The sequence below is a fragment of the Rhinopithecus roxellana genome, chromosome 4 (assembly GCF_007565055.1).
Source record: "Rhinopithecus roxellana isolate Shanxi Qingling chromosome 4, ASM756505v1, whole genome shotgun sequence".
Lineage (NCBI taxonomy): Eukaryota > Metazoa > Chordata > Mammalia > Primates > Cercopithecidae > Rhinopithecus > Rhinopithecus roxellana.
This window is the reverse complement of record NC_044552.1, coordinates 170,912,783-170,935,301: the sequence shown is the minus strand read 5'-3', so window position 1 is coordinate 170,935,301 and position 22,519 is coordinate 170,912,783. Positions and strand designations below refer to the sequence as shown.

The 22,519-nt window shown below is 35.7% G+C and overlaps 1 long non-coding RNA gene across 1 annotated transcript; it reads right to left on the bottom strand.

The window, feature by feature from the left end:
• Window positions 1–239: 239 nt before the first annotated feature.
• Window positions 240–21,159, bottom strand: LOC104671781. The gene is made up of 3 exons (XR_749320.2): window positions 20,969–21,159; window positions 1,846–1,957; window positions 240–645 (listed from the first exon to the last, which is right to left on the bottom strand). It is a non-coding gene; the product is annotated as an uncharacterized LOC104671781 (long non-coding RNA).
• Window positions 21,160–22,519: the final 1,360 nt, after the last annotated feature.

Below are 22,519 nucleotides of genomic sequence, written 5' to 3'. Positions count from 1 at the left end.
AGTTTTGTGTATGTATGTATATATATATATATATATATATATATATATATATATATACACACACACACACACATACACAAACACACACACACACAAATATACACTGTTGTATATATATGTATGTATAGTTTATAAGTACTATACACAATACTACTAATAATTCTTGAAAATATGATGTCTCAAGATCAGTATTGTAATAAATTTTGCTGGAAATTTAAAGTCATTTCTTTAAGTCTTCATTCATTTCTTAAACTTTTATTAAAACCCAAACATGGGATCATTTCAGATATTGTCTAAAATACTGGCGATTCAGAGATGAATAGAAAACAGTTCCTTCTCTGTCAAGACTCAATTTGCCAATATAAAAACACCAGTAATTAAAGCTAAAACACCATTAAATTTTTACAAGAGTACAAATGGAGGTCTTTCTCAGATCACAGCCACCCTAGAAAGGGGTAGAAACCCCTAGCTTTGTCCCACATTGGAAAGGATCTTCTGTGTGCAGTGTGGACACTTCAGCCTGCTTGTTCAAGATCTTCCCACTCAGCTCAACAACTGCCCATTGGCTTTGGCCATCCCTTGAGACTAAGTGATGACACTCATGAGGATTCATCCAGGAAGAGGTTACTCTTGTATATCACTTACCTAGAGAGTAAACAAGTGATTTAGAAACAACCAGTCCAAAAAAAAAAAAAAGAAAATAGAGAGAGAGAAAAAAAATCAGAATTACATTTCTTTTGGCATTTGGACTATAATATGTCATATTACTTAAGAGAATTTGACACAAAACTGACTATCTCACTCACCAAAATGTTCACTGGACAAGACAACACACATAAATAATAGTATTACCTTAATTTTTCATGGGATTCTAATTCTGTTGTTCCAGATGGACATAAAGCAAGGAATTCAGATTTCCCAACTTAAGGGAGACTTTGATAGTCATATTATTCAAGTGTTTGGTGCCAAGTTATCTCCTAGCAGAGGCTCATAAAACACCAAGTAGCATATATTTTGCCTAGCAATCTGTCCCTTGGAAAAGGATGTGTCATTTGTTAAGTAGAACTCCTAGGTTCTGTTATTGTATTAAAAGAGCAATGTAATTTGACAGTTCATCTCAGAACTTAGTACTGTGTTGTGGTGAATAAAATAAAAAAGTTTGAGGACCACAAGCCTTTGTCAGTGTCTTCTCTGAAAGCTCGGAGCCTGCTAACCCTGAGCAACTAGAGGAGTCTATATTATCAGGCAATGCTGAGATCATGGGCTTTGTCAGGGCTTGCAGATGTGCTGCCTATGACTTCATTAACATAATTGATTAGGAGCTAGGACATATTTAGTATTAATCAAGCTGTTTTTAGTGAGGCTGATTATGCCAGTCCTCTTGATGCGCTATTTTAGTCTGGAACTTCCTTAGAACCAAGTTGCAAAAAAAAAAAACACACACACACACACACACACACACACACACACACACACACACACACAAAACAAAAATAAAATGCTTTATGTAAAAAGGAGGAACTTTCATCTGGCACTAAAGTGTGCTATTATACGTGAGGAATACAATTATAACAGGTCAGAATGTAGGAGCATGTACATATTTCAATTTTAATGTTTTTAAAAAGTAGAGCTCATGTAGAGACTAGATTATTAAATTTGTTCACGGGAGACTGGAAACAAATAAAACTTCATTAGTAGAAATCTAAAAAAAAAAAAATGTGGCTCTCTTTATGGGTAAAAGAATACTACAAATCTGTAAAGCCAATACTACACATCTGTAAAGCCCATAAAAGCCTTCTTTGTGCTTTCATAGCACTTAAGAAACAAAACTTCCACAGCACTTACTTTGTTCGGGGAAGTATCTGTGTACTTCTTCTCTCAGTCCACTTATTTAGTGCCTTGAAATTGCTCTTGCTTTTCTTGGATTTCCGTTTTTTCCCCACGTTGCATGCTTTGTCTGTCATAATGAAGTTTTTATTACTTTGAATTTTTTGATACAAAAGGATGAATTATATATTAAATCATTTATTTCCTTTGACTCTTATTTTATGTTTTAGAATTTCTTTGGCCAGGAAAAATTGGCTACAATACGTTTCGAAAAGATCTTATGTAATAACCACTTCACATAGTCATTCTGGTCATTGTTGCCAATTTGTATTTAATTATGGATACAACTGAAACTAATTTGAAATGAACCTATTGTAAATATAATGTTAATTCTCATCTTTTAAACAATTTTGAATTTCCATGTCTATTGAGAGCTCTTACTAGGGCTGAAATGCCTACAGGTTCAAAGGCTTATCCACTTCTTTCACAAATGGAGCTGACTTATGTGAGTTTTTTCCTCCAATCAAATGGTATCTTATAATATTAACATGATAGGTGATTTTAGCTCTTAGCATGAAGGTCCTTTATCGTCAAATGTTTTTCAGCATTCCTGCTAATCTCTTACCCCAAGAACTGTATTTCTCAGACTCTTCAGTGGTTAAACAGAACAACTTCAGGCAATGTTGCCCACCCTCTTCCCAATTACCAAGGAAGGCAGAAAAGCTGTTTCATAAAATCCTTATAATAAGCAAAATTACCATATATGATTCCATTCATCTTTAATCAACAATACTAGATAATGTCTTTCCCACTACTTTCACCCGCATGTAATTTTTGGGCATTTAGTATAAAATTACCAGGACTCCTCTGTTGTGACAAAGATGTAGAAGGAAGAAGTTAAGTTATACTTAAATTACTTGTAATATTCCATTAAATAGCTGCAGTTTACATGAATGAAGTCAAATAGAGAAAGGTAAATTACTATGAAGTACCCTATATCTTGTTGAATAAATATATAACTAATAATTAGTCTTGCAATTATAAATAATATTATAAATGCTATCACTTGTATGTGAACAGGAGAACTCCAGAGAGAAGACCAGAGTCTGCCCAATCTCAGCTTTGTTACTAATGAGTTGTACAGTCTTTGATTGATCAATTGACTTCTTAGGACCTCAATTTCTTCACCTATGAACCAAACTTAAATAGTCTCTGAAGTCCCTCTATGCTTTTATACCCAAATATTTCACACCTGATTTTTTCAGACTGGTAGATTGGTAATAAATTGCCATAAGAACAGAGTGAACCCTACATAGCTTTGCCTAGTGGTTAAATAGCAACTATAGATATGATAGAGATGTCAAACTTTTTGGGACGATGGATAATCCTATGAAGCATTATTTACTGAAACACAAAAATAAGTTACAGGTATCATAAAGGCTGTAAAAGTTAGGAGGAGGATGAGATATAAATGAGGCCAGGTTATGAAGTGAAACTGCAAATCTTTCATTGAGCCATAAAGAGTAAGTTAGTTGAATTGCATAGATACAGAGGAGAAAGGAACATTATATAAAATTTATTATAAGATAATTTTTTACCATAGGATGCATCTGAAGACAATATTCTACAGGAGCTAGTAAGGTTTTATTTACAATTCTATTAAACCAAGAACTTTATTACCTTAGCTCCTCAGTGAGATATATCCTGAGAAGTAAAAAAAAAATAAAATAATAAAATAGAAATTTGTCCTCAATTTTTATTTCATTAACTCTATGACACAATAGATTTTATTGAACTTCAGGTCAATATAATATTTTTTCTTTGTTTTGTGGAGAAATAAAATCATATCTTTTGGTGGTTTTTAATAGGATTGGCCTTTAGTTATAAATTATGATAAAATATATAAACCAAACTACTTTTACTACCTATTTAACTTGGAGAGTTGCTAATAACAATATAGCACATTTTCTAGCACAGTTAGGTACTCAACCATTGGTTGCTATTAATTTTTTTTTTGTATCAGGACATTTCTTAACCATATAAAAAACATTAATTTTATGGTAGTTCTTTATTGGTATCCATAGAAGCTGGTAAGGTGATTGCTTTCATGACATTGGTCAGTATACATAAAACTCTAATATAACTTTTCAATACAGGACTGGAACTGTATCTTGGAGGGCTTTGTATACACAGCTAAAGCTTTTACATGTCCTTATAGATTGTGTGGTAATGCTTAAGCAATTGAGCAGAGAGTAGTATGATTAAATTTGTCTTTAAGATTATGTGTCAACTATAGAAAGGATAAATTGGTGAGGGGTGAACTTAAGAGTTGGGAGTATAAGACAAATTCAGGAGAAAACTGCCCATGGGAAAACTTACACTACTATTCTTTTTAAACAATCACATTTTACTCTCAAAACAACTGCAAGCAGTGAACATGATTTATGTCATTTTACAGAGAAGATCGGAGAAATCAAGTAAATTGCCTAAGATAACACAGCTCTAAATATGGTATAACTGGAATTGGAAGCTAGGTGTCTCCTACCAAGGCTCAGTCTATTTCCATTATCCTAAAATGGCAATTAAGTGTTAGAGCTGAATATAATTGTTAAAGTTTTTATCTGATTTGGTTAATTGAATGGCATTAAGAATAAGAACAGGTTTTGAGAGATAATAATGAGTTAGGTTTGGGACTTGCTGGGTGTATTGAGGTCCCTGGAACACTTACATGAGTGATTAAGAGAGTTTAATGACTATATTATTTTTAAAGGTTTGTAGGGTTATGGTGGAGCACCCCAGAGCTAGCCAAAGTAGGAAGCCTTTATCACTCCTATGCCTGAAGAGGCAAGAGAATAGAATGGTTAGAATGGTTTAGATGTCCAGAAGGCTTTATAGCTTTAGGGAAAGATGTCCAGTCAGAACATCTGAAGGTAGTATCCTTCAGCAGGGGACCACAACCACCAATGAACACTTTGCAAAATGAAGTATGTGAAATTCTCAGTGAGCCTTGGAGGAAACTAGAGAATAAATGCCCAGATCTCTCTCTTTGTCTTACTCTATTATCTCTTGATGTTGCTCTCATAGGCCAAAACAGCCCACACTCAGAGGACATGGGGCTTGATTAATGTAACCTATAAGGGTCAGGGTAGAGATGGGACCTGGAGAGAACATGGAGACTACCACATGTCAGGCAGGATGTTGAGCTTGATCTACACAAGTGGTAATCTGCAGTGGACAACTGAATATATAAGTCAGGAGTTTACAAATGAGGGAGATATAGATATTGAAGTCATAAGTTAGCCCTGGCACAGCATTTCTTGGAGTATGTTATGAGAAACTCTAGTTCTATGATATTATTTGTTAAAAAGTGTTTTCATGACTAAATAACTTTTGGGCAGCTTAATATGTTGTAGTTTTTCTTTTGTATTCACAATGCACACACACATATATCAAAGGATCCAAAAATTCTGTATATTAAGGAAGTATGTTCAACTTTTTTAAACCCAGTGTTCCCATGTTTGTTTGTTTAATCACAGAAATATTTCTGTTTCTGATAATACTCATCAATTTCCTAAGGAGCAACTGATCTCAAAAACACTGTCGTACAAAGGTTAGTTTCAAATATAACTAAAGAGCAGGTCAGTCATGAATCTGAAGCTGTCTAGAACACAGCATAGACCCAAGAAAGGAAATGTAGAACACATTGATTTAGTCAACATTCTCCAGAGAAACAAAACCAATAGGAGATATCTATCTCACTATCTATCTATTGAGAAAATACTGTTTATTTTAAAGGATTGACTGATGCAGCTGCAGGGGCTAGTAAGTCCAAAATCTAAAGGGCATGCAGGCAGGCTGAAGACCCAGGGAATAGTTTATTTTGCAGTCTTGAGTCTGAAGGCAGTCTGAAAGAAGACTTCCTTCCTCTTTGGGGAACTTCAGTCTTTTCTCTTTAAGTCCTTCAGCTGATTAGACAAGGCCCATCCCACATTACAGAGGGTAATCTGCTTTATTCAAAGTCTACGATTTCAATGTGAATTACATCTAAAAACTACCTTCATAGAAACATCTAGACTTATCTTTGACGAAGTAAGTGTTACCAAAGCCTAGCCAAATTGATGCATAAATTTATCACAAATGTCATTAGAATACAAACTGATAAAGCCAAGGATGAGAGAATATGAAAGAGAAAAGGAAGAGGCCCCAGTGCTCCAGAGAGATGGATAACACAAAGAGTGGCCAGAAAAGTTAGATTTGTCAATTAGAAAATTATGCTCATCTACTCTTGACTCTAAATTTTCTCTCTGCTACATATAAATGAGGATGCAGTAGTCATGAGTTTGAACTAAAGGGTCAACTGTAAGATTTTTATTAGTTCCCTTAATCTCTGAAACACTGGGTTTCCTCATCTGCCAGATGATATTTACTAGTAGGATTTGGTAGTGCTTTCAGAAGAAAAAAGAATTTTGGAGAGAAAGCTGTGATGGGGGAGGCTTGGGGAACTAGATTAAGAATGGGATCTTTACAATATTTTGTTTTAGGTCATATGATGTTGACTATTTGAGAGATTTCAATCAAGATCTAAACATATCTTCAATTTTTTTCTTCGAATTTTAGACTCTTGTTTTTTATTTTTTTAATTGAAACACTGTACTAGGGCTTGGCCTGAGGTAACATAGGCATATTTGAGTTAATATGTTGGAACAAGTATAATTCAGCTTAGTGTTGTGGAAAAGAAGGTAAGTATTAATAACTGTTGAGTAAATTTTCTTAAAAAACACAAAAACTAATAGGTGGCAAGGCATCCCCCCCCCCCCCCAAAAAAAGGAAAATGAAAAGGGAAAGAAATGAGAGCTCCTCATGAATTATGAGCTATAAATACATTTTAGTAGACAAGAAACTTGTATCTCTAAACTTACAACTTTCTTCTTTTGTTATATTGGTTTTGATTTCCTTTTATCGATTATTAAAAAGACCTTTTATGAAAACAATTAACTTTTTCTCACTGTCGTATCCATAAAAAGAAGTAGTTTTGTTTCTCTTACCCTCTACATCTGCCAAGATAGCTAGGGGCATCTGTCTGTCTTGACTCTTCACTAGCAACAGATGTTTACTCTGAAGACCAAGAATGTTCCCCATGATGTGGGAAACAGGAAAAGGGCCTTCTGTTCAGATCAGGGCCAGTTTCCTGCCTCCAGCCCTTTCCTAACTGTTAACGCTAGTATAAAAGAAATGGTTTTTCACCTGCATTTTGACCTGTAAAAGACCAAAGAAGAAGTCAAGGATGAGACAGTTTGTGAATTTGAGCAAATTTGATCTAATCGCTTTCTTATTATGGAATTCTGAAACTTTCCTGTGTCAGCACATTTTCTCATAAAACATTTTATAGAAAAGAATGTTTCCTCCAATGCTCTTGCTTACAAGTACCAATTTTTCCTTATAAAACATTTGTTTGCTATCTGGTCTGTTCGACGTAAATATTTCTTCCTATTGTACCAGTTTGTTACAATTCCAAATGGCATCATCCTTTCCCTCTCTAGAATGAGTGAGAAAAGTGGCTGCATCTTCAAGACCAAGTATATTTTACATAGATGGACTAAAGAGTCTTAGAAATTGCTCATTTAATAAAGGATAAGGAATGCTGTAATCCCAACATTTTGGAAGGCCAGGGTGGGTGGATCACTTCAGCTCTGGAGTTAGAGATCAGCCTGGGCAACACGGCGAAACCCCATCTCTACAAAAAATATAAAAATTAGCTGGACGTGGTGGTGTATGCCTATAGTCCCAGCTACTCAGTAGGATGACGTGGAAGGATCACTTGAACCTGGGAAACAGAGGTCGCAGTGAGCCGAGATCCCATGACTGCACTCTAGCCTAGGTAACAAAGTGAGGCCCTGTCTCAAAAAAAGAAAAAAAAAAGGCTGCTTCAATTAAATGAGAATTTTATATTAAAAAGTTTTTAATTTACTAGAATAAATTTTATATTAAGAAGTAGAAGACGTAATGTGTTACTAGTTTGTTTTAATCCATAAAAGATGGTAAAATGTATGTAGTGTATCAGTTCAAATAAGCCTGAATTCAGCATATTCAAATGATTACAACTTAAAAAGTTGTAGTCTTTACATGGGCACTTGCTTCTATTTTAAGAACTGATCTCCATTAGGCATAATTTTAAAAATTGAAAGGCTTCATTTGAAAATCAGACTTATATATGTGTCCCATATACTAGTAATTTTTTATTTTAAAGTCAAATCATATTTTAAAATAGCTATTGGGTCTTACTAATTTATTTAATAAATCAAGTCCAAAACTGTTATAAAAATAGCAGTATCTTTGAAATACTACTTTAAGGAAATGTATGTTTTGCTTTTGAGTTGCAACCAACTTTTTCTTGTACTAATAATTTAGTCATGAAAAGAAAAAGCTCAATTTTCTAATGTTTCTAGGCATCCTTGGCATTCTAAACATAATGAAATATTCTTGCAATCCATTTCCAATTACAGAAAAATGTAGAAAAACATATAGATAAAATATGGAAAAAGTAAATTTATGTAAATAACATGATATTGTAAATGAAAAGTTGTTAGAAAAGAAACTTATATTTATGTTTTCTTTACTATTTCTACAAGACACTTTGGGAAAGCTTACAATAAAACATCTTGAGTAAGCAGGGATTCTGCATAAAAATTTTAAAGAGTTTTTAAGAATTTTCAAATGTCAGCAACACCAAACAAACAAACAAAAGCAATTGTAATTTATGGAGTTATCTAAAGAGACAAGTGCACGTGAATTGAGCTTCTTCTCTGAGTCCAAATCAATAAACTTTGAGCATTTGCCTTCTGAAATGCAAAAGCACTGAGTGGAAAAATAAAATATAGCATCTCCCTTTCCTTCTTCCATCTCGCTCCTCTTTCCTTCTCTCTGTTTCTCTAACACAGACACACACACACACACACACACAAACACACACAGTGGTTGCCTTTTTAGTTTCACAGAAAGTGAGAAAGAACAGATGTGACACCCCTCAGCTGTATAAACACAACCCATTTTAAATAAATGCAATCACTCATGTAAAAAGCTTTATCATTTTCAAAAGGTTTGGGAGGAATCTACCTTATCCATTTTAAATGCTAAGTTTAATTAATTTGAAATGTATTAAATAATCTTGCTCATTGCATTTCCTTTTGCATACTAAATTCAGAAACAGGGAAAAAAAATCATGAAGTCAAAGAACTTTTGTTGTGAGACAGCTGAAAGGTAAGTTTGGCATAGATGAGGTAAAAGGTGGCACTTCTTTTCTGCCCATGACTCAATCAGCTTGAAAGTTTTTCAGAGAGTGTATCTATCTCAAGCTTCATTATCCGTGTTGTAGGAGAGAAACAGGGTTTGTGATCATCTTTAAATTTAAATATTTGTTCTGTCACTTACATGAGCATTCCCCAACCTTTTTGGCACCAGGAACCTGGTTCCCGGAAGACAGTTTTCCCATGGACAGGGGTAGGGGAGGGATGGTTTCAGGATGAAACTGTTCCACTTCAGATCATCAGGCATTAGATTCTCATAAGGAGTGCACAATCTAGATCCCTCGCATGTGCAGCTCACAAGAGGGTTTACTCTCCTATGAGAATCTAATGCAACTGCTGATCTGACAGGAGGCGAAACTCAGGCAGCAATTCTCACGTGCACTCTGCTCACCTCCTGCTGTGCACCCCAGTTCCTAACATGGCACTGACCAATACTGGCTTGCAGCACAGGGGTTGGGGACCCCTGACTTATATGACCTATGAAGTTGGCCACGTTAGTCATCTTTCCTGAACCCATTTCCTCACAGGTTATAAGATGTGGAGACTTTTACCTGAGAATGAAGTATATTCTAATGCATATAAGATCATGTGCTTTATTCTATAAATTCTTATCATCTTGAAATTACTGCGGTTCCAACCCAAACTAAAATGTATTTTTTTACCTTGTTTGACCATATGAAATAAAGTGATTATTAAAATCCTTTCATCACACCTTTTTGAAGCTTAAAGGGAAAAATGTAGTATGATATCTTTTTTAAAAATTTTTCCATCAGTTATTGGGATACAGGTGGTATTTGGTTACATTAGTAAATTCTTTAGTGGTGATTTGTGAGATTTTGGTGCGCGCATCACCCAAGAAGTATACACTGCACCGTATTTGTAGTCTTTAATCCCTCGTCCCCCTCCTACTCTTCCCCCAAGTCCGCAAATTTCGTTGTATCATTCTTATGTCTTTGTGTCCTTATAGCTCAGCTCCCACATATCAGTGAGAACACAGGATGCTTGGTTTCCCATTCCTGAGTTACTTCACTTAGAATAATAGTCTCCAGTCTCATCCAGGTCACTGCAAATGCTGTTAATTCATTCCTTTTTATGGCTGAGTAGTATTCCATTATACACACACACACACACACACACACACACACACACACACACACACACGATACTTTATCTACTCATTGAGTGATGGGCATTTGGGTTGGTTTCATGATTTTGTAATTGTGAATTGTGCTTCTATAAACATGCGTCTTCAAATACCTTTTTCAAATAATGGCTTGTTTTCCTTTGGGTAGGTACTCAGTAGTGGGATTGCTGGATCAAATGGTAGTTCTATTTTTGGTTCTTTAAAGAACCTCCACACTATTTTCCATAGTGATTTTACTAGTTTACATCCCCACCAGCAGTGTAGAAGTGTTCCCCAACCAGCACATACATGACAAAATCTACTGTTTTTTGATTTTTGTTTTTGATTATGGCCATTCTTGAGGGGGAAGGTGGTATCGCATTGAGGTTTGGATTTGCATTTCCCTGATCTTGAGGGGGGAAGGTGGTATCGCATTGAGGTTTGGATTTGCATTTCCTTGATCATGAGTGATGCTGAGCATTTTTTCATATTTTTGTTAGCCATTTATATATCTTCTTTTGAGAATCGTCTATTCTTGTCCATAGTCCACTTTTTGATAAGATTGTCTGGTGTTTTAATTTTTTCTTACTGTCTTGTTTGAGTTTGTTGTAAATTCTAGATATTAGTCCTTTGTCAGATGTATAGATTGTGAAGATTTTTTCCGACTCTGTGGGTTGTCTGTTTACTCTGCCAGTTATTCCTTTTGCTGTGCAAAAGCTCTTTAGTTTAATTAGGTCCCAGCTATTTATCTTTGATTTTATTGCATTTACTTTTGGGTTATTGGTCCTGAAATCCTTGCCTAAGTCACTGTCTAGAAGGGTTTTTCCAATATTTTCTTCTAGAATTTTTATAGTTTCAGGTCTTAGGTTTAAGTCCTTTATCCATCTTGAGTTGATTTCTGTGTAAGGTGAGAGATGAGGATCCAGTTTTGTTCTCCTGCATGTGGCTAGCCAATTATCCCAGCATCATGTGTTGAAAAGGGTGTCCTTTCCCCACTTTATGTTTTTGTTTGCTTTGTTGAAGATCAGTTGGCTGTAAGTATTTGGGTTTATTTCTGGGTTCTCTATTTTGTTCCATTGATCTATGTGCCTATTTTTATAACAGTACCATGCTGTTTTGGTGACTATGGACTCATAGTATAGTTCGAAATCAGGTAGTGTGTGATGGCTCCAGATTTGTTCTTTTTGCTTAGTCTTGCTTTGCCTATATGGGCTCTTTTATGGTTCCATATGAATTTTAGAATTGTTTTTTCTAACTCTGTGAAGAATTATGGTGGTATTTTGATGGGGATTGCATTGAATTTGCAGATTGCTTTTGGCAGTATGGTTATTTTCCCAGTATTGATTATACCTATCCATGAGTGTGGGATGTGTTTCCATTTGTTTGTGTTGTCTATGATTGCTTTCAGCAGTGTTTTATAGTTTTCCTTGTATAGATCTTTCGACTCCTTGTTTAGGCATATTCCTAACTATTTTATGTTTTTTTGCAGCTATTGTAAAAGGAATTGAGTTCTTGATTTAATTTTCTGCTTGGTTGCTGTTGATGTATAGAAGAACTGCTGATTTGTGTACATTAATCTTGTATCTGGAAACTTTGCTGAATTCTTTTATCAGTTCTAGGAGCTTTCTGGAGGAGTCTTTAGGTTTTTCAAAGTAAATGACCATATCGTCAGCAAACTGTGACAGTTTGACTTCCTCTTTACCTATTTGAATGCCCTTTATTTCTTTCTCTTTTCTAATTGCTCTGGCTAGGACTTCTAGTACTATGTTGAAGATAAGTGGTGAGAGTGGGCATCCTTGTCTTGTTCCAGCTCTCAGAGGAATGTTTACAACTTTTACCCATTCAATATATGTTGGCTGTGGGTTTTTCATGGAAAGCTTTTATTATATTAAGGTATGTCCTTTGTATGCTGATTTTGCTGAGAGTTTCAACCACAAAGTGATGCTGGATTTTGTCTAATGCTTTTTCTGCATCAATTGAGATGGTCATATGATTTTTGTTTTTAATTCTCCTTATGTGGTGTATTGAATTGATTGACTCGTGTGTGTTAAACCATACCTTCATCCCTGGTATGAAACCCACTTGATCATAGTGGATTGTCTTTTTGATATGTTGTTGGATTTAGTTAGCTCGTATTTTGTTAAGGATTTTAACATCTATATTCATCAAGGATATTGGTCTGTAGTTTTCGTTTTTGGTTATGTCCTTTCCTGGTTTTGGTATTCAGGTAATACTGGCTCCATAAAATGAATTGGGGAGAATTCCATATTTTTCTATCTTGTGGAATAGTGTCAAGTATTGGCACCAATTCTTCTTGGAATGTCTGCTAGAATTCTTCTGTGAATCCATCTGGTCCTGGACTTTTTTTTGTTGGTAATTTTTATATTACCATTTCAGTCTTGCTGCTTGTTACTGGTCTGCTCAGGGCATCCAGTTCTTCCTGATTTAAACTAGGAGGGATGTATTTTTTCAGGAATTTATCCATCTCTTCTAGGTTTTTAGTTTATATGGGTAAAGGTGTTCATAATAGCCTTGAGTGATCTTCTTTATTTCAGCAGTGTCAATTGTAATGTCTCCTGTTTCATTTCTTAGTGAAGTTATTTGTATTTTCTGTCTTCTCTTCTTGGTTAATCTTGCTAATGGTCTATCAATTTTATTTGTCTTTTCAAAGTACCAGCTTTTTGTTTCTTTTATCTTTTGTATTTTTTTGTTGTTGTTTCAATTTTATTTAGTTCTGCTCTGATTTTGGTTATTTCTTTCTTCTGCAGGGTTTGGTTTTGTTTGTTCTTGTTTCTCTAGTTCTGTGAGCTGTGACCTTAGAGGTCAGTTTTTGCTTTTTTAGTCTTTTTGATGTAGGTATTTAGGGCTATGAACTTTCCTCTTAGCACCGCCTTTGCTGTATCCCAGAGGTTTTGGTAGTTTGGTTATTATTGTCATTCAGTTCAAATACTTTTTAAATTTCCTTCTTGATTTTGTTTTTGACCCAGTGCTCATTTGGGAGCAGGTTATTTAATTTCCATGTATTTGCATGGTTTTGAAGATTCCTTTTGGAGTTGATTTCCAGTTTTATTCCACTGTGATCTGAGAGAGTGCTTGATATAATTTCAATTTTCTTAAATGTATTGGGGCTCATTTTATGGCCTATTATATGATCTATCTTTGTGAAAGTTTCACGTGCTATTGAATAGAATGTGTATTCTGTGTTTGTTGGTTGAAATGTTCTGTAGAGTCTATTAAGTCCAGTTGTTCCAATATATAGTTTAAATACATTGTTTCTTTGTTGACTTTCCGTCTTGATGACCAGTTTAGTGCTGTCAGTGGAGTATTATAGTCCCCCACTATTTTTGTGTTGCTGTCTATCTAATTTCTTAGGTATGTTAGTAATTGTTTTATAACTTTGGGAGCTCCAGTGTTAGATGCATATATATTTAGGATTGCAATATTTTCCTGTTGGACAAGACCTTTTACCATTATATAATCTCCTTCTTTGTCTCTTTTTACTGCTGTTGGTTTAAGGTTTGTCTTGTTTGATATAAGAATAGCTACCTCTGCTCGCTTTTGGTGTCCATTTGCATGAAATGCCTTTTCCTTAAAGTTTATGTGAGTCCTTTAGTCTTAGGTGAGTCTCCTGAAGGCAGCAAATGGTTGGTGATTTCTTACCCATTCTGTGGTTCTGTATCTTTTAAGTGGAGCATTTAGGCCATTTACATTCAATGTTAGTATTGAACTGTGAGGCACCATTGCATTCACTGTGCTCTTCGTTGCCTATGTACTTTGTTTTTTTTTGTTTTTGTTTTTGCTTTTTAACTTCTATTTTGTCTTATAGGGCCTATGTGATTTATGCTTTAAAGAGGCTTCTGTTTTGATGTGTTCCCAGGATTTGTTTCAAGATTTAGAGCTCCTTTTAGCAGTTCTTGTAGTGGTGGCTTGGTATTGACAAATTCTCTCAGTATTTGTTTGTCTGAAAAAGACTGTATCTTTCCTTCATATATGATGCTTAGTTTCACTGGATACAAAATTTTTGCTGATGATTGTTTTGTTTGAGGAGGCTGAAGATAGGGCCCCAATCCCTTCTGGCTTATAGGGTTTCTGCTCAGAAATCTGTTGTTAATCTGATAGGTTTTTCTTCAGTGGTTACCTGGTGCTTCTGTCTCATGGCTCTTAATATTGTTTCCTTCATCTTAACTTCTGATAACCTGATGACAATGTGCCTAGGTGATGATCTTTTTGCAATGAATTTCCCAGTTCTTTGTGCTTCTTGTATTTGGATGTCTAGGTCTCTCGCAAGGCTGGGGTAGTTTTCCTTGATTATTCCCTCAAATATGTTTTACAAGATTTCAGAATTCTCTTATTCCTCAGGAAAACTGATTATTCTTAGGTTTGGTCATTTTACATAATCCCAGACTTCTTGGAGGCTTTGTTCATATTTTCTTATTCACTGTTTTTTGTCTTTGTTGGATTGGGTTGATTCAAAGACCTTGTTTTAGAGCTCTGAATTTCTTTATTTAATTGTTCAATTCTGTTGCTGAAACGTTCCAGAGCATTTCACATTTCTAAAAGTGTGTCCAAAGTTTCCTGAATTGTTGAGTTTTTTTTTTTAAGTGATCTGTTTCCTTGAATATTTCTCCCTTCACTTCCTGTATCGTTTTTTGAATTTCCTTGCACTGGGCTTTGCCGTCCTCTAGTGCCTCCCTGATTAGCTTAATAACTAACCTCCTGAATTCTTTTTCAGGTACATCAGAGATTTCTTCTTGGTTTGGATCCTTTGCTGGTGAACTACTATGATTTTTGGGGGGTGTTGAGAAGCCTTGTTTTGTCATATTACCAGGGTTGGTTTTCTGGTTCCTTCTCATTTGGGTAGGCTCTGTCAGAGTGAAGGTCTAGGGCTGAAGGCTGTTGTTCAGATTCTTCTGTCCCATGTAGTGTTCTCTTGATGTGGTACTCTCCCCCTTTTCCTATGGATGTGGCTTCCTGTGAGTCAAACTACAGTGATTGTTGTCTCTCTTCTGGGTTTAGCCACGCAGTGAGTCCACCCGGCTCTGGGCTGATACTGGGGTTATCTGCACAGAATCCTGTTATGTGAACCATCTATGGGTCTCTCAGCCATGAATACCAGTGCCTGTTCTGGTGGAGGTGGCAGGGGAGTGCAATGGACTCTGTGAGAGTTCTTAGCTTTTGTGGTTTAATGCTCTATTTTTGTGCTGGTTGGCCTCCTGCTGGGAGGTGGTGGTTTCCACAGAACATCAGCTGCAGTTGTATGGAGAGGGACCAGTAGTGGGTGGGGCCCTAGAACTCCCAAGATAATATGCCCTTTATCTTCTGCTACCTGGGTGGGTAGGGAAGAACCATCAAGTGGGGGCAGGGCTAGGCATGTCTGGGCTCAGACTCTCCTTGAGTGGGCTTGCTGCAGCTGCTGTGGGGGAGGGAGGTGAGATTCCCAGGTCACTGGAGTTGTGTATGTAGGAGTATTACGGCTGCCTCTGCTGAGTCATGCAGGTTGACAGGGAAGTTGGGAAAAGTCAGCAGGTCACAGACCTGACCCAGCTCCCAAGCTAACCAAAGGGCTGGTCTCACTCCCACCGTGTCCCCTGCCAACAGCCCAAATCTGTTTCCAGGTGGAGGGTGAGATGGGCTTGAAAACTTGCCTCAGGCTACCCATCTCCCAGCTGCAAAAGAAAAGGGCTTGATTCTCCCTCCACCTGTGGAGTCTGCACACCAGATTTGCAGCCTCCCCTGAGTTCTGGCCAGAAGGCTTCTCACTCCATTCAAATTGTCACGAAGTTTAGCTAGAGATTTTCTTCTCCCTGTGGGTTTACCCCCTGCTCCTCTGGCCACCCTCCTGATGAATCCATGTGGTGCCAGGGAGGAATGGTCTGCTAGGGGACCCAGTGAACTCCCAGGGTCTTTCTGCTGCTTCCTCTACCCCTGTATTTTGCTCAACTCTCTAAATTGACTCAGCTCCAGATAAAGTCGGAAACTTCTCCCACAAACAGCCCATCAGTTTCTACAGTGGGGGTGTATGTTTGGGAGAGTAGGGTCTCCCTTTCCCCCTTCCACATATGGGGCACTCTTGGTATTTGAGGCATCTCCCAGGTGCTGCAGAAGAAGTCTGCTTCCTTCAGAGGGTCCGTGGGTCCTCTTGGGATTGCTGGTTTGTTCTTGCAGTTGATCTGGAGCTAACATTCACAACGGCCTTTTTTTTTTTTTTTGAAACTGATCTCACTCTGTGGCCCAGACTAGAGTGTGGTGGCCACAGTCTTGGGTCACTGCCTGTAGTATGGTATCTTGAAGAAGTTTGAATTTAAACAGATAAGACCTAGAGTCCTTTACAACATTTACTTCATGAATGATACAGTATCACTGAGTTCTCAACTATAGCTCTGCAAGACATGAGCTACGACTGTACCTCAGTTCCTTTCTGGCATTTATAATAACACATGCTATCCACAGTTCATGCCAGTCCCCACAGGCCCTTTTAGACTCAGCCTGAGGTTACATCCCCAGGAGTAGCTTTCCACTCCACTCAGCTGTGAGGAGTTGCATGTTTCTCTTGATTCCCACATGCTTCACATCCACCGTTTCTCAAAGTCCTTATTGTAATTATGAACTTTCTTACTTACTGCTCTCACACCTAGTATTACTGGAAGGAGGTTTTTAAAACTCCAAACACTAGCAAAGCGTTTTGGCATAAGACTAGATAAGCATTTGTTGATTTATGTGAATAAATCGTATGACTAAAGTCTCGGGTAGTCGCTGGAAAGTGCTGTAGAATTGCTACTTGTTAGTTGTTTGTTGTTAATAGTTAATAATGAGAAGAGCAGACTTCTGAGAGTAATTGAGCTATGACTAAAGAAAAGTCAAGGCAAAAAAAATGGATTCAGAGCCTGAAAGACCAGCTTAGTTATGCCACATCACTCAAGTGAAGTCCTTAATTTAAAAAGCTTTTCTGTTATAGCAACCTAATTACAATGTGAAGGGGGGTACCCTTACCATGTTTCTATAAAGTTGCATGCCTTCCAGAGTCCCAAATAAAATTCCAAGGAAATTTTTGGGAAAAAAAAATGAAGAATATTTGTTCTGAATTATTTTTTCCCTAAGTCTTCTCCCTTCCAATTTGATCACTAAATCCAACGAGACACTTGACACCACCTAGGAACAACCAAAGATTTTCTTAAACCTTCACTCAGAATTGTGTAACTTCTCTGCTTAAACCTCTCAGTGGCTTCCTATGTTACTCACGGGGAAATGGAAAATTCATACCGGTAACAAGATTCTAGGAGATCTGCCCTACATCTTGGCTGAAGCACTCAGCACTCCCCTACTGAGTCCTCAACGCTGGCCTCACTGGGCCTGGCTCTTCTTTGAATTTATCTAGCCTGCTCTGATTTCAGGGTCTCTGCAGATATTTTTCCTCTGCTGAAAAGTCTTCTCACTAATAGCCCAAAGCTCTTCCACTTGTTTTCAATAATCTTTCCAATTGCCCATTTAGAAAGGTTTACCCCGATCCACCTTTAAAAAAAACCAACCCACCTCCTATGCTCTCAGATTTTAATTCTCAAAACAAAGTTTTCTTTTTTTTTCTAATCTTTATCATCTCTTGTCCAATATATATATATATAAAATATGTATATGTATATAGCATATACATATATATTCGTTTTAAGCCTCTAAAATGGACTTTTCTCTTGTTTTAAACAATTTTAAGCCATATCAAAACCAGACAACACACCATAGATATTTGCAACTCTTTTTATGTTACCTATTCCCAGAAAAATTAGAAAATAAATGCAAAATGATGCATATTTCACTTGGTAAATAAGGAGTAAACAGGTGAAAGGACTCAAACATATTCTACTCATTTCTCTGACTTTTATGGTTGAAGACAGAAGATACAGCATTCGTCTATAGTTGCATAAGGTAATGACTACTAATTATAGCAAAATTGAGACTTGAATCCACCTCATTGCAGTACAGTACCCTTCATAACATGTTTCTGTCTTGCTTATGGGTATTTTTTCCCTCTAATTTCTCAGTACAAAATATTCTAGACATACCCTCCCTGGATATAGAAAAATAAGAATAAAGTTGTATTTACTCAAAGAGATCAGTAAATGTCACACCTAAAAAATTACCTAAAAAGATTTTATGTGGTCAGATTTTTATTATTTGTAAAATCTAGTGGAACTTGTCATTATTATCATTATTTTTCTACATCTACTCTGTTCCAGGCATTTTAGCCCAGTTATCTGCATTTCTCACAAGTAAACAAGGTAGATTTTATTAGCTGGTAGTTCCTCCACACAACTAGGAGGAGTCATGGACAGAATTCAGACCGTTGTCATCAATGCCAGCACCTGTGCTTTCTGTCGTGCTCCACACCCCTCTGTAGATAACAATGGGACAACTCTAATAATCACTCGTGTAATTGAACTTATCTTAAGCTTATGTAAAATTTTCCAGGGTCATATTGTGAGCTGGGTTCTAGGCCAATCTCTACCACTCTAAGAAAACAAGGTGACAGTGATGAGATATGTTGGAATACGTTGTTCTTAAAGAAACAAGTTCTTATTTACTTAACTGGAACCAGGAATACATCAATTCTGGCCAGAGTGTTAGAATAAAAGCACGCATCTGACACACAGAATTAGGATAATCTCTACACTAGAAGGGCAAAGAGGGGAGGAACAAGACATAAGACAAAAATGAAACATTTTGCATTTGTTTACTCGTGAAACCAGCATCTTAGAAAGTTTTACAATTGTAATTAAGTATTGTGTTATTGTCTGGCTTTGAGATGGCATAAAAACATTTAAAAGCTAAAGAAAAGCCCATTATGAGGGCTTAGAAAGTAAGAAGTAAGTCATCTAATTTTTCTTTTCTCTGATGTTAATTTATGCAGAAGCTAATAACATATTTGTGACTCAGAGCTTCTCATTGTAGGGAAGATTTCTCTCCCAACCACGCTCTCCTGTAATCCCTGCCAGAATACAGCCATCGTTTCAGGGCTTATTGTACTTTTGTCAGGGAAAGGTAATATTCTGATACTTTCACATCCTGTAGATATATTTAATTTTTAACCTTCTGAACATCAATGGGCTTAAATGCTCTAATTCTTCTCTAGCTGTTACAAACAAAACGGCAAACCAATAAGAAAGAGATGGAAGAGGAAACTTGTTGTGTGTGTTCAAAGTCAGATAAACAGAAAGGGAAGAGTACTGTTGGCTGTTGAGGAAGAAAAAGTCAGGGGCAGGGAAGTTTTCATAAAAGAAACATGGGTTATTTTTATATCCAAGTAGGATATAATTAAATTGTTATGTTTTTATAAATGAAAACTTTAATTCCATTACTGCCAAATCACCTAGAGAACAGAGACTATAGTGCTTGAAGAAATGTAGAATCTTCAGAAGTTGACATTTTAAATGAAATTCACCATGAATAAAGTAAGTCTCATAATGACAGCTTAAAGGTCTAATTCATAAAAATGTTATTAAAGGACATTATTTGTATCTGCTTTTTGTGGACTTCTGCTCTTATTCATGACTCTCACAGTGTATGACTGTAATCACAAGCAGTGTGTATAATGGGAGCATTAATTCAATTTGGACTAAGACAAGAATATTATATCACCACAATAAAATCCCAGCTATATTAATTTTAAGGGTAGAAATCGTTGCACAAGAGCAACAAATAGAAAAAGAAATGAATGCCTTCCATATTCTGGGTTCAAATATCTACTTTATTTGTGAAGTTCAGTGTAAGACTGACTAATTGGCACAAGCCTTTTAACGAAATTTTATTCATCAACCTTATGGAATTTGGAGACTTGAATGCTGAGTTCTGATCTTATGGTGATTATGGCATTGGTGTTTAGCATGAACTTAGAAATGTTTACAAGTTATTTGTATTTTAATTAACCCCTTTCTGATACATGACATCAGAGGTGATGCTTAGCAAATGCCTATTCAATTGTCTGGCATATACATTTATTTAGAGAAGATGTAAAATTCACTGCTACATAAAATTTCTCCCAGAGAAGCTGAAAGTAGTGATACTTGAAAGTATCTTTATTCAGAATTTTAAATATGATCTGCATGTTTAATATGCATAAATCTTTAGGAAAAGGAAAAGTGGAAATCAACTGGTTTATTTCTATCTGTGGAACTATCAAAATTTGACTTCTTGACTTTCTACTTCTGATTGGATGAGCTGTAATGGTATGCTGTAGACATGTTTAGACAAAATGTGAATACATTTTTCCCTGTGACATTAGATTATCTCTAGAAGTCATGAAAGTGGTTCTTTATAAAATATATGTCTAACATTGAAAGAAAGTGTTGTCTTTGATGTTGTAGGTAAAAAAGCTCTATACCTAAGAGAATGAGTTAATTCCTATATTTAATAAGATGCAGTCATTAGTAGACACAACTTGATTCATTCTAGAACTACATATTGAATTTCTTTAGCATAATAATGATCTTATAATAGTTCTGGGTAATGAAAGTCTTTAAATGTACCTGTACCTGAGATGAGAGACAACTGACAAAGAGAAAGGCATTTCAAATATACAATAAATAGCACTAATTGAAGATAAAAATCAGTACATTTACAACATTAGCCATAGCTATTATTGCCTCAAATCTAAAACCACTGAACATTCAATTTAAACAACTATGTATTAGTACAGAACTTTGTTATTTGAAATGGCTATGCTTACCAGAAAAGTGTCCAGGGATGTCCACCTGCTACGTCGCTATGCCTGGGCAGCACATGAATTCTCTGTCTTTGCCCCCTCAGACGAAGACTGTCTCAGATTTATGAAACAGGGTTCTTCCACGAAGTTTAGAAGTACCACAAACAGTTTGATGTGGCTTCCAGACTTACTGCAACATCTGGGTGCAAAGATTGAATAACCTTGTTGATACAACCACTCAGAAAGGACAGTGGAAGTTATGTCTTCAACACACTGCCAAATGCTTGTCATCAGGCTTAAATGCCTGTTGACAAGAGCCAGATATGAAAAACAGCTACATCAAAATAGATATCTTTTTAATGGCCTAATATATTATTTCTAATGAAATTGAATGTATTAAAAGAAAACAAAAAGTAATTCTTTTAGTTTATCTGTAGTATATTTTCCAGGAAATATATTTTAATTTTATATATCAATATTTTTAATCACTAGATAAACAATTGTCTGGTTCAGAAAGTTCAAACTATCTTGTTCATTATTTGTAAACAGTATTAGTAGTCTACAATGTTAAGCATTTTCTGTGAGCCAGGCACTTTACAGAGTGTTTTGTAAACATTAACTTTGAGGGAGGTACTATTATTTGATAAATGAGGAAAACAAGGCTTAGTGGGATTAAACTACTTGCTCAGTAACAAAGCTAGCTGGAAGCAGAACTGACTTAACAAAAATCCCTCATTTCAACCTTGGTTTTGCTTTCATACTAAATTTCCCTAAAGCAAATATTTTAAATTTCTTCTCTAGAAAAAGAAGGAGAAAAGAAGAAGGCTGAGAAGAAAGTTACTCCTGAAACAAAAAAGAAAGGTAGGAAATTTAAAAACTGTGTACCACATAAATCAATTAGTGTCCATGCATAATACTACTGGTAAATCTATTATTTTCTAGGAAAGAAATTCTCTTAATAAATACAGTGTCATTGTTATTAATGAACACTCTTAACATGTCTAAATATTCCAAATAAAATTAAAATTGTCAATTTTTTAAAAAAGAATTCAAGCCTAAACACTTTTTGAAAATTACTACTGTGATTATTTTTTCTTTCTTAAGAGCAGTTGCTTAATTCTCTCTAATTCACTACTTTACTTAACTATATATGTGAATATGACAGTTACTATTTAAATAATTCAGTTTAATTTTAAAAGTCCACCAAAAGATCAAGTCATTTTATGTAGAGGGCAGAAAATATTTGAATACTTGATTGGTTTGTTTTACACACACACACACACACACACACACACACACACACACACACACACACATATATATGTTTTTTTTAATTGTTTTTTTCCAAATAATTCATCTGATGTCCTAAGTGAACTTCAGAGATTTCAGAACTTTTGACATGGTTCTGGTGACCTCATAGTTCAGAGAACATTCGATATATTCTTTTTAATATATGTTAGGAAAGCTGTTAAATAATACCATAATTAATAATGCCATTTAATGTTTTTACTGTTATTAAATAATTTTTGCCTTTGGCAAAAAAAAAAAAGAAAAAATTCCGTTTCCTGAAGAGAA